The sequence below is a fragment of the Hermetia illucens genome, chromosome 1 (genome assembly GCF_905115235.1).
Source record: "Hermetia illucens chromosome 1, iHerIll2.2.curated.20191125, whole genome shotgun sequence".
Lineage (NCBI taxonomy): Eukaryota > Metazoa > Arthropoda > Insecta > Diptera > Stratiomyidae > Hermetia > Hermetia illucens.
The window spans coordinates 67,431,216-67,443,230 of record NC_051849.1 but is presented as its reverse complement, the minus strand read 5'-3'; positions in this window follow the sequence as shown (position 1 = coordinate 67,443,230).

Here is a 12,015-nt window from a genome sequence, read left to right as displayed (position 1 = left end):
TATTCTTTCATTTTAATTTAAAAATACGCCCGAAGGACTTCGATTGTATTTTATAATGCACCGTTATATTGTTTGAAGGTTTCTAGAAGCAGTGCTGCCATTTAGGGGCGAATAAATTGAATAGGGGCGCGACTATTAGTAATCTTACGGTTAAAACATTTTGAAAATATCTGTCATACCGCTTCCCTTCATGTAATATTAGAAGTACTCAATCCTACACAGTATTCTTTTAATAAATACACACTTCAAAGCCACCTCCAACGAGAGTCTACTTCAAATGAATTTTCAATCCCTTTTTCAAAAAAAAATTGCAACACAAATACTATTGAATAGACAAGACGATGGATAGCATATCTGAGCGAATAAACTCTCGTTACCCTTTCTACCTAACCCCTTTGAAACGAGGATAACATTTTCATGTTTTCCATTTTTGAATGAAGGCAACACATCCAGTCAAGGAAAAATTATTACATCTTTAAAGGAACAGACAAAGACTGAGAGATGTGAATGGGGACGTGAACCACCAGTAAACGAAGACATATTGCCCTCGTGTCCCAGAGCAACCATCTATGGCTGGAAGAGCTTAGGAGCAGCAATTCCTTTTTTTCGTTGGGGTCGGGGTTCAATTCTGACTTCCCCCGTTCAGATGAAACAAGACGAGAATGTGTACTCCTGATATACTTTGCCACGACTACTTAGTTGAACGTAGCATTTCTATTTACCACCCCATTCTTGAACCAACCATGGTAGATGTTATTTTTGACGTCTTCAGAAAAATGGAGGAAATAAAAAGGAAACATAAAGCAGTGATATGTTCTTTAGTTACTCGAAAGAGGGAGCGGCGTTCCGGCGATGTAACTGTATAGTTTTTTGGTCTATTCCATGCTCAAAGAAAAGTAGTCCCTTTTCGGAAGAGTACGCGATGATTTCAGGAAATCGGCATCATGAAGGATAAACTTACCTTGCAGACGGTATAAAAGTGCAGCACACAGAAAGGCGAAATTTATTGCTACCTCAATAAGTTAATCATAGACAATATAATGACCAGATATTATTCCCGTAATTGCTTCACGTAACAAGTTGGCCATACTTACAGGAAACACAAATGAGTTATGGGGACGATCCGTCAGGAATATAATAAATAGGTGCTCTGTACAGAAATCAAATTGATAAGACGGGGAGTTTTGGCCAAACCGAATAGAAAGCAGATCGTTGCCACGTTTATTATTGAGCCGAAAATATTAACTCGAAATTTAATAGAAAAACTTTACCAAAAATAATCTTTTATTCAAGAAGAATGCAAAGCAAATAGGCACTCTTTCGCAATTGTAATTGAAAAGGTAAAGTCTAGATACTTTCTGTTAAAGTTATGAAGAATGTTCTGTATTTATAATTTATTATTGATACTTATCCATATATATATTTGCTTACGAAGTCTAACTCCACCCGAAGTTTAACACAGCCCTTGGGTTGAATATACACCGGGGGTGCTACGAATATCGGAAGTTGATGCGCATGCAGACCATTTCTGCTGATGAAAGATTAATTTGCTTGTATGCTGCATTTTTAGTTTTTCGACCTAACCTTCTTTGCCATTCCTACCCCAATCCTTTAAATTTTAAATACCCCAAAACCCTAAAACCAATTTAACCATTATTCAATTACATAAATTGTCAAATATCAAAATGATTATTAACCCCTTTCTTTGTTTTCCTCATGCATGTTTTAAGGTGTGAAACAAAACCTTAATAAAATCGAGCCTATGTGATGTCTGTCTATCCGTCTGTCTTTGAGTTTAAGGGGGCTCCCCATACATGTGAATTGAGATTGCAGTATGTGGTCATGTGCGATTTCAAATGAAAGAGCTCAATTAGTACTTTTCGAAACTAGTCCCATATTTTGTATCGGGTGAAACATAAGAGAGTGAGGGCTCAAAATATGACAATAAAAGAGTGTGGCAGGTCTCGTTCTCAGAAACTATCCAACCGAAAGATCTGAAGTGTGGTGCACCTCTACGAAATCTAAGCCTCAAAATACATCTAGTTCTGATATCTGCACAAATAAAATCAATAATAGTGTATTTCCACATTTTAGAAATTTACCCGGCAACCCCCCTTATGCCCCCCCCGAAAGAACACATTTTGGGGTGAGTGTAAGGGATAACACGACGCACAATTTGGTCAAGTTTAAAGAAATCCAACTATTATTAACAAAGTTTAGAGACTGAATTTCGTGCATTCAACAACCTGTATGACGTTATCATCTCATATCAATTCGTCAATACCACAGCGAAGTGAATTCATATGAATGGGGTCGCAAAGAATTATTTTCTATTAATTTTTTAGTCATTTGTATATAAATATCAATTACTCCAAACAGACATGTGTGTATCTAGGTATATATATATATATATATAGTATATACCATTTTTTTTTTATGGATGGAGGTGGAAATCTTAGAAAGACGCTGCTGCGCCAGGTTGCAGCAGTGTGTGGGATTCACACCCACTAAAACCACCCCCACTCTTCCGCCCCTCCCCGCGGGACCACCGTGAAGTATTACTTCGCGGGGGAGGCTCTGCTTCGCTATACCAGCTCGTCCATGTCACGTCTCCGTCGCGCCGCCTTCCGAGCTCGATCCAACTCCAGGAGTTTTGTCTGCACCACGGCTACTGCCTCATTTACCGCCATCCAGTTTTCCTCCGACTTCAACATCTCTTCCACCAGGTTGGAGGGCTCGATGTCCGCCCCTAAGATGCTGTTCAACCTCCTTTTCTGCTGCAGAAATCTGGGACAATGGAACACAACGTGCTCCGGGTCCGCGAGTGTAGCACCGCATTCAGGACAGTTGGGAGACTCGTCCAACTCGAAGCGATGCAAGTACTTCCTATAGCCACCGTGTCCCGTAAGGAACTGTGTCAGGTGGTAATTCAATTCTCCGTGCTTTCGGTTGACCCATTTCTCGATTAACGAGATCAATGTATGGGTCCACCTGCCCTTGTCGGAGTTATCCCATCGTCGTTGCCACTTGCCACACAACTCTCTCCTGATGGCTTTTCGGAAATCCGCATTCACCTCTGCTGGATTTGCCTTCCGTTTTTCGTAGAGCCAGTGTGCCTCGCTCGCTAGAAGATCTATAAGGATCATTCCTGCGATAACACACACTGCCTCCGTCGACGCCGTCCTAAATGCGCTGCACACCCTTAGCACAATTGGCCGGTATGCCGAACATATCTTCCTCCGGTTGACAGCGTGGTTCAACGCTCCCGCCCAAACAGGGGCCGCGTATAGCAGGATCGACCTCACCACTCCCGCGATGAGTAGCCTGCGACTATACTTCAGCCCTCCCACGTTAGGCATCATCCTTGCAAGGGATGAGCTGGCATTTGCTGCCTTTTCTCGCGTATAATCCAAGTGTCCCTTGAAACTCAGCTTGGCATCGATCATCACCCCCAGGTATTTGACAACTGATTTTGAGACGACCTCACGATTACCAACCCGGATGGTAACCGTGTTGTTCTTCCTACGGTTGGTAATGAGGACCACCTCCGTCTATTCGTCCGCCAGGTCCAGCTTGGCCATTCGTAACCATGACTTGATGGTATGAATGGCTTCATTTGCATAAAGCTCCACGTCCTCGGAATGCTTTGCAATTGCAACTACCGCCAAGTCGTCCGCAAAACCAATCAACGTTGTCTCCTCCGGCACGCGAAGGCCAAGCACTCCGTCGTACATTATGTTCCACAGCAGCGGTCCCCATACAGAACCTTAAGGCACACCTGCTGTCACAATGTACTCCTTCGGCCCGTCGTCCGTCTCGTACCAGAGAAGTCTGTCCGAAAGGTAACTCTCGATGAGCCGAGCCATGTAGCTAGGAACACCCAGTTTGGCCAAAGCGCCCTTAATCCAGCCCCAGTTGGCTGAGTTAAAAGCATTTTTGACGTCCAGCGTCACCAGAGCACAGCATTTGCCCATGGCCATCGCATTTCGAGCCAATTCCACGACCTTTGCTACTGCATCGACCGTAGAACGGGCTCGCCGAAACCCATATTGCCGCTCTGAAAGACCACCCGCAAGCTCGATGAACGGGAGCAGCCTGTTGTATATCACCCTCTCCAACATCTCCCCCATGGTGTCTAAGAGACAAATAGGGCGATATGAAGAGGGCACGCCGGGTGGTTTTCGAGGATTCGGTAGCAAGACCAGCTTCTGCCTCTTCCACTGGGCGGGAAACACTCCTTCCGCCATGCACGATTCGAACGTGCTTGCGAACCACCTTGATCTGGCCTTTACCGCCACCTTCAGAGCCCTGTTCGGAATTCCGTCCAATCCCGGAGCCTTGCTGTCCCCAATACGCCTGCAGATTTCCCAAAGTTCCTCTTCGGTAACATCAGGGATCGAGAAGACGTCCTGCTGAGCTGCCAGTTGGGGTTCTCTTTCGTCCTGCTCCTGCTGCGGGAAAAGAGTTGCAATTATTTGCAACAAGAGCCGTGGGCATGTCACCTGAGGTGATTTTCGCCCCGCGGATCTTCTTCATTACAACTTGATAGGCTGTACCCCACGGATTCGTATTAGCCTCCATGCAGAGCTTCTGGTAGCATTCCCGCTTGCTTCTCCGAATGGCCTTCTTAAGGTTGCTTCGCATATCCCTGTATTCCTCCTCACGCTCCTGGTGCTCCGGCCTTCCCCTTGCCCTGTGGGAAAGTCTCCTCGCTCGGAAACAAGAGGATCTCAAGGCAGCGATCTCCGTGTTCCACCAGTAGTTCGGCCTCTTGCCGTGGTGCAAACGTCGTCGTCGCATCATAGCGTCGCATGCTTCGGTTACACGCTGAGACAGCTGTGTGACCCTTTCCACCGCTGTTCCATCCGGATCATGGGCTCCCTCTAATGCGGCCAGGAATGTCTCCTCGTCGAAAGCTCCGATAGACCAGCCAACCGCCTTAGCCTTTCCACCTCCAGAGCGTCGTTGACTGCTTCCCCGGTTCCCAATATGGAGGAAGATGGCCTGGTGGTCACTGTGGGTGTAGTGCTCACTCACTTGCCAAGCCATCCCCCTCACCAGTGAAGTGCTAACAAATGTCAGGTCAACAATCGAACCTGACCCTCTTCCTCGAAAGGTGGGCACGCATCCAACGTTGGCCAGCACGATGTCCAGCTCCGCAAATGACTCCAACAGAATTTGACCTCTGGTGTTCGTCGATCGGCTTCCCCACTCCAGGGCCCACGCGTTGAAATCGCCCGCAATGATTTTAGGGCTGCGGTCTCTAGCATCCAACACCAGACTGTCTAAAATCTCCTCATATTGTGCTAAGGTTGCACTAGGAGGAGCGTAGCAGCTGTAAATATGGACACCGTTGACCTTCGTCCTTATAAAACCGGCTGCCGGGGGGGCCATGACTTCCTGAATGGCCTGTCTTCCGCACGCCCAGATTGCTGCGTTGCCAGACGCACCCACCGCCCAAGTCGCACCGCCGTAGTTTCTGTACGGCTCGCAAATAACCGCGACATCGACATTCGACTCTCGAATGGTTTGCGAGAGCAGGTCCTGAGCTGCCTCACAGTGATTGAGATTTGTATCAATCTCATTTGCCTGTGCGATTCAGCTCCCTCCTATATACCGGACATCTGCTGCTTCCCGCAATATGCCGGCTGTCCACGCCCTCTTTCCCACTACATAACATACACCGTGGATCTCCGGTGCAATCTTTGATGAGGTGGCCCTCTTCCCCACACTTCCTGCAACTCCTCGACCTATCATGCTGGCTAGTGCATGCCGCCGCAAAATGGCCGAAATCGATCGAGATTTGCTCCCTGAGCCTGCACACGACCCAACCTACTCTCACCTTGCCCGCGGTAATTAACTTAATAGCTGATTCCGCCGGCAAACTAATAATAGCGGTCTGTGTGCCACCATATGCCTTCTTCATCCTTTTTATGGCACTCTGGTCTATATCGCCAAGGTTGAACTGCTGCTTTAGCGCAGCGCAGATGTCCTCCCGTGAGGTGACTTCATCTAGGTCCTTACATTCAACCACTATCTCCTGTTTCCGAGCTCTTACCTCAGCTTCCTCTCCAAGTACATTTTGCACCTTCCCGCGGAAGTTATCGGCCGACTTGTCGGCGGATTTACTTAACTCCAGCATCAGATCCCCTTTCTGTGTTCGCCTAATACGGCTCACATTATCCCCCAAATCCTTCAATTGCGGGTCAGACTTCACCTTTCGGAGGATGTCGGCATAGGACATATTTCCTTTCTTGGAAATAATTATTATAATATTTCCGGGCGGAGCTTCTTTTTGTCCCTTTGCCTCTTGTTGCTCACCTTAGTCCATTGTTCGGGCCTCCGGGCGTTGGTTTTTTCCACTTTTGTAGGTGTTGTGGCTGCAATCGAGAGATTACCGACTTTCGCGGATACTCTCGCCGGCTCCGCCTTCTTTGGTGAAGAGGCTTTTTTCTTCTTCGGGACTTGCTGTGGTCCAAGAGGCTCGCTGGTACCGTCTCTAGCCCGTTTTCCTGTCTTCCCGCCTGCTTTATCACGGGGAGGCGTCAGCTGCGTTTCTCTTGTGACCTTGCCAACTGACGCTTGGGAATTCTTTTCTTCGAGTACCCTGATATAAGACAATTTAATGCCTCTTATCAAGGCTCGAATATTTTGGTGGATATTCCGCCTCTCCTTGATGAACTCGCACAGTTCATTTATTCGTTCCCCCGAGTGAACGAACGCCATTCCGGTATGTTCCCGTTTGCTTTCGCGCCTTGCGCCACAAGGAATGATCTCGATTAAGGGACTATTCGTATTTCTTTCAGAGTCCCGTGACGAATCTCGACTACCAAAAAGAACCATTGTTCTCGGTGGTAATCTCCCAAGCTTCGAAATCCTCCTAAAGGGATCCGGTGTGGACCTAATTTTCACTCCACCATTATCTCTTGTAGTATTAGATGCCACAGTAGCCAAGTTTCCCACTACTGAGGCACTGCGGTCGTTGGATATCGACGGCCGGGAGCCCGCTTGCTCACTCCCAAAAACCGCCGGCACTGGGTTTCCGAAGCCCTGCACCGTAAAAAAACTACTTTTCTCCTCTTCCATATTTGGTTTAATTTCTGGGTGTCCTTCCCATAGCCAATTTTTATCCACGGGTGGGCGTTTACTCCCCACCTACCCGGCCTGCGCATAAGCATGCCCATACACGCACATCTCCGGATGCGTGCACGTGCATGCCCATGACACATTCGCCGAGCATTCCCTTATCCGCACGAAGGGACGCGCCTGTTGGGAGATTTGGCAACTCCGCACAGGATAGTATATACCATTAGATAGATATATTTGTACATTAAACCAGCCGTATTTAATATACGTACTATATATTTACATATATATGCTTTTGTGAACGAAGTAAATCGGAAACATGGATACGATCAATTTATACAAGTGCATGTATATGTACAGTATTCGAAAATAGGCGGTTTGTTTGTTTAAGGTGAGGATATCCCGTCTACGCCTACCTTAATAAGGATCTCCAGACATCGCGATTTTGCAAGAGGTCTACCAATTCGATATTCCTAAAAGCTGTGTGGCGTCCTGACCTACGCCATTGCTCCATCTCAGGCAGGGTCTGCCTCGTCTTCTTTTTCTACCATAGATATTGCCCTTATACACTTTCCGGGCTGGATCACCCTCATCCATATGGATTAACTGACCCGCCCACCCCAACTTGTTGAACCGGATTTTATCCACAACTTGACGGTCATGGTATCGCTCATAGATTTCGTCGTTATGTAGGATATGGAATCGTCCATCCTCATTTAGAGGGCCAAAGATTCTTCGGAGGATTCTTCTCTCGAACGAGATTAAGTTTTATTTAGTAAGAACCCAAGTCTCCGAGGAATACATGAGGATTGGCAAGATCATAGTCTTGTGGAGAGAGCTTTGACCCTATGGTGAGACGTTTCGAACGAAGCAGCTTTTGTAAGCTGAAATTGGCTCTGTTGACTGCTAACAACCGTGCATGGATTTCCTCGTCATAGCTGTTATCGGTGGTAATTTTCGACCCTAGATAGGAGAAATTTTCAACAGTCTCAGAGTTGGAGTCTTCTATCTTCATTGTTTTACTTTGACCAGTGCAATTCGATGTTGCTCATTCTTTTAGTTTTGGCGCTGACGTTGCCACCATATACTTCATCTTGCCTTCATTAATGTGCAGCCCAAGATCTCGCGTCGCCTGCTCGATCTGGATGAAGGCAGACTTTACATCTCGGGTTGTTCTTCCCATGATGTCGATATCATAAGCGTAGACCAGTAGTTGGGTGGACTCGAAGAGGACAGTGCCCCTCGCATTTACATTGGCATAGCGAATCATTTTCTCCAGGGCCAGGTTGAAGAGGACGCATGATAGGGCATCGCCTTGTCGTAGACCGTTGTTGATGTTGAATAGTGTCGAGAGTGATCCTGCTGTTTTTATCTGGGCCTCGCACATTGGTCAGGGTCAACCTAGTCAGCCTTATCAATTTCGTTGGGATACCGAATTCTCTCATGGCCGTGTACAATTTTACCCTGGCTATGTTATCACAGGCGGCTTTAAAGTCGATGAATAGATGGTGCAACTGTTGTCCATATTCCAACAGTTTTTCCATCGCTTGCCGCACAGAGAAAATCTGATCTGTTGATTTGCCTGGAGTGAAGCCTCTTTGGTATGGGCCAATGATGTTCTGGGCGTATGGGGCTATCCGGCCTAGCAAGATAGTGGAGAATATCTTATAGATGGTACTCAGCAACGTGATACCTCTATAATTGCTGCACTGTGTGATATCTCCCTTTTTATGTATGAGACAGATTATGCCTCGCTGCCAATCGTCAGGCATTGATTCGCTGTCCCATACCTTGAGCACAAGTTGATGAACCACTTGGTGTAACTGGTCGCCTCCATATTTAACCAATTCGGCTGTAATTCCATCGGCTCCTGGCGACTTATGATTTTTTAGCCGATGAATTGCACGGACTGTTTCTCCTAAACTTGGTGGTGGCAGTATTCGTCCGTCGTCTTCAGTTGGCGGGACCTCCAACTCGCCGATGTTCTGGTTGTTCAGTAGCTCATCAAAGTACTCAACCCATCGCTCTAATATGCCCATTCTGTCGGAAATCAGATTTCCCTCTTTGTCTCGGCAGGATGAGCATCGAGGTGTATAAGGCTTCATCCTGCTGACTTGTTGGTAAAACTTCCGCGCCTGGTGCGGTTGCTCCCTGTACTTTTCTAGTTCACAGACTTGTTGGTTCTCCCAGGCTTCCTTTTTCCGTCTGTGAAGTCGCTTCTCCGCTCGACGGAGTTCGTGATAAGTCTCTGCGCGTGCCCGCGTTCTTTGAGAATGCAACATTACTCGGTATGCGGCATTCTTCCGTTCCATTGCTAGCTTACATTCATCGTCAAACCAGCCGTTCCGACTCCTTTTGCGGCTGGGCCCAAGTATATTTGTGGCCGTATTTATGATAACATTCTTCAGGTGATTATGAAGACCATTTGTTGATGCTTCATCTCCAGGATCCCTGTCGATTGCGGTTATTGCCATTTCCCTCTTATAGGTGTCGCGGAGGGTTGTGTTGTGGATGGCTTCAGTGCTAACTCTCACCTGATTGTCAGAGGGGATTCTGGGTGGTGCTGTTATTCAAGCTAGGAGCACCATGCCAACGAGATAGTGATCCGAGTCTCTATTGGTCCCCCTATATATTCTGATATTCATCATTCAGCGTTCGATCAACACGTGGTCAATTTGGTTGAAAGTGGTGCCGTCTGGAGAGGCTCATGCATTTTTGTGGACCGCTTTCTGCGCAAACCAGGTACTTCCATCAACCGTTTCGTGTGGCACTCCTAATTGAATGATCCGCATTCCGTTATCATTTGTATTTTGGTGTAAGCTATGGGAGCCAGCATATTGCCTGAATACGGGCTCCTTCCCTACTTGGCTGTTAAAATCCCCAAGAATGATTTTGATATCATATCTGGGACAGACTCCGAGTATGCAGTCACCTCTGTAAGGGCGTCAACGTTTCTAAACTTGGCTTGCAAGCACAGATTGCATAGCCTACTCCGAGCACATGGTTTACTGGATGGCCACTATAATATATGGTGTAGTGCCTCTCCTCCAAGAAACCGGTCCCTGTCCAACGCATCTCCTGTAACGCTTTTACATCAACCCTATATTGGGACAAGGTATCGGCTAGCTACTCATCAGCTTCATCTCTGTACAGGAAGGGCACGTTCCATGAGAAAATGCGCAAATCGTTATTCCGTTGTCGTTGCCGGGTTCGTCGTTGTGTAGTCCGTCCAGTCTGAGGCTCCTGTTGTGGCTTCGTAACAAGTTGTTTTCCGTGTAGCGTTGTCAGCCCACATAAGATCAACGCAAAACCTTTATACCCGAAGCGCAACGAAAATTAGAAGAAGATAGATTGGTCTGAAGGATAACGGCTCACCACCGAGTTACTCGGTTTCAAAATCAGCAATATGTTTTACCATCCGTTTTGAGAATGAATTCAGCTCTGGCCAGCTTTGGTCAATAAGGCGGATTTGCGCTCAATATAATTCGTAGGCATGTCGTGTTTTACGAATTATATAAAGGAGCATTCAACATCTGCGAGCCACTACGGTCACGCTGCTCCCAGGGCAGAGGTGAGGCAGCGTCTGACGATTTGCCTCTGCCCTGGTAAGAAACCGTAAAGCCGTCGTCGCTTGATGTTTTACCATGTCCACTCCCCCTTATCAGTCCATGAACACCTGCAAAAACATAATTGGTGCAATTCTAGTTCCATATTTCGGTGCCTTGTTAGAGATTTGATCAATACCGGATGCTGCTTCCTCTCGGACTCTTTTCGCTCCGTCCAGGACTCCTTCTTCAATTTCTGGAGGGATGTTTTCGGCACATATCGATACCATTGGGAAGTTTGCTTGCGGATTTTGGGCAACACTGGTTTGTACACATTCCCCAATGCTCCGGAATCACCATGATCCCAAAGTCGCATAAACAACCCTTTTCATTTTTCACAACGAGCCTAGACTTCGCCTTCTGATGTGCAGGCATTCCTTACAACTCACAATTACTATTTCACTATTTACGCTAGTAGTTGGGGTTAGGCCTCTGTAAGTCTACGCATCTTGGCGAAGCATCACACGCTCAATATATTTGCTGGAACAACTGCAACACTTTATCTGCAACTGTCGCAGGAAACCCGACGTGCCAACAGTCGACGCCTTTTTTCCCCTTGCATACAGCAAACCTCCAGGGTCAGATTTACACTCCTTGAATATATGTCCTTCTTCTCCACATTTTCGTACCTTTTTGAGCTATCGTAATCAACGATGCATTTCGCCGCTATATAGCCCATTTCAAGGCATCTAAAATAGCGCTTGAGAGACACGTGCTCTCTAAGTCAACAATCGACCCAAACATTTTTTACTTTGCAAGCGGCCAACAGTTTTAACGCTGTTTCAGCCGATAATCTCAGAGCTGCTGTTTGCGTGCCTCCATATGACTTCCCGAGTTTTTTGATTGTGGACTCGTGCATACCGAGTGATCCGAACTGTTTTTCTAGAGCCTCGCGGATATCCTCCTTGGTTGTGACTTCATCAATGTCCTTACATCACCTGCTTTAAGCACGTCCTTATGCCTCTTCCCATAAAGACTTCTCCACTTTGCCGCTTTCTCGAAAATCCATCAGTACCGAATCAGACTACCTTCCTGAGATATCTCCTCTTTTAGAGGTGATGATAAATTCGCGCAGCAATCTTCTATTGTGTCGCATTTTTCTTTCTGCAACCTTGGTCCATGCTTCCGCAGTTCCTTTTCTAAGCTTTACCTCCCTTAGGCTCATTGAAGTCAGCGTCGCTGTTTCCTCGATTTTGGAAGTTTTAGGCATTTTTCTTTTCTGGTGAGATTCCTTTATGCCTTTTCGCCTCCTACGAAGATCCAAAAGAATCGCTCTTCCTATACCATTTTTTTAAAAGTTTATTGTCCTTTGAATTTTGAGCGG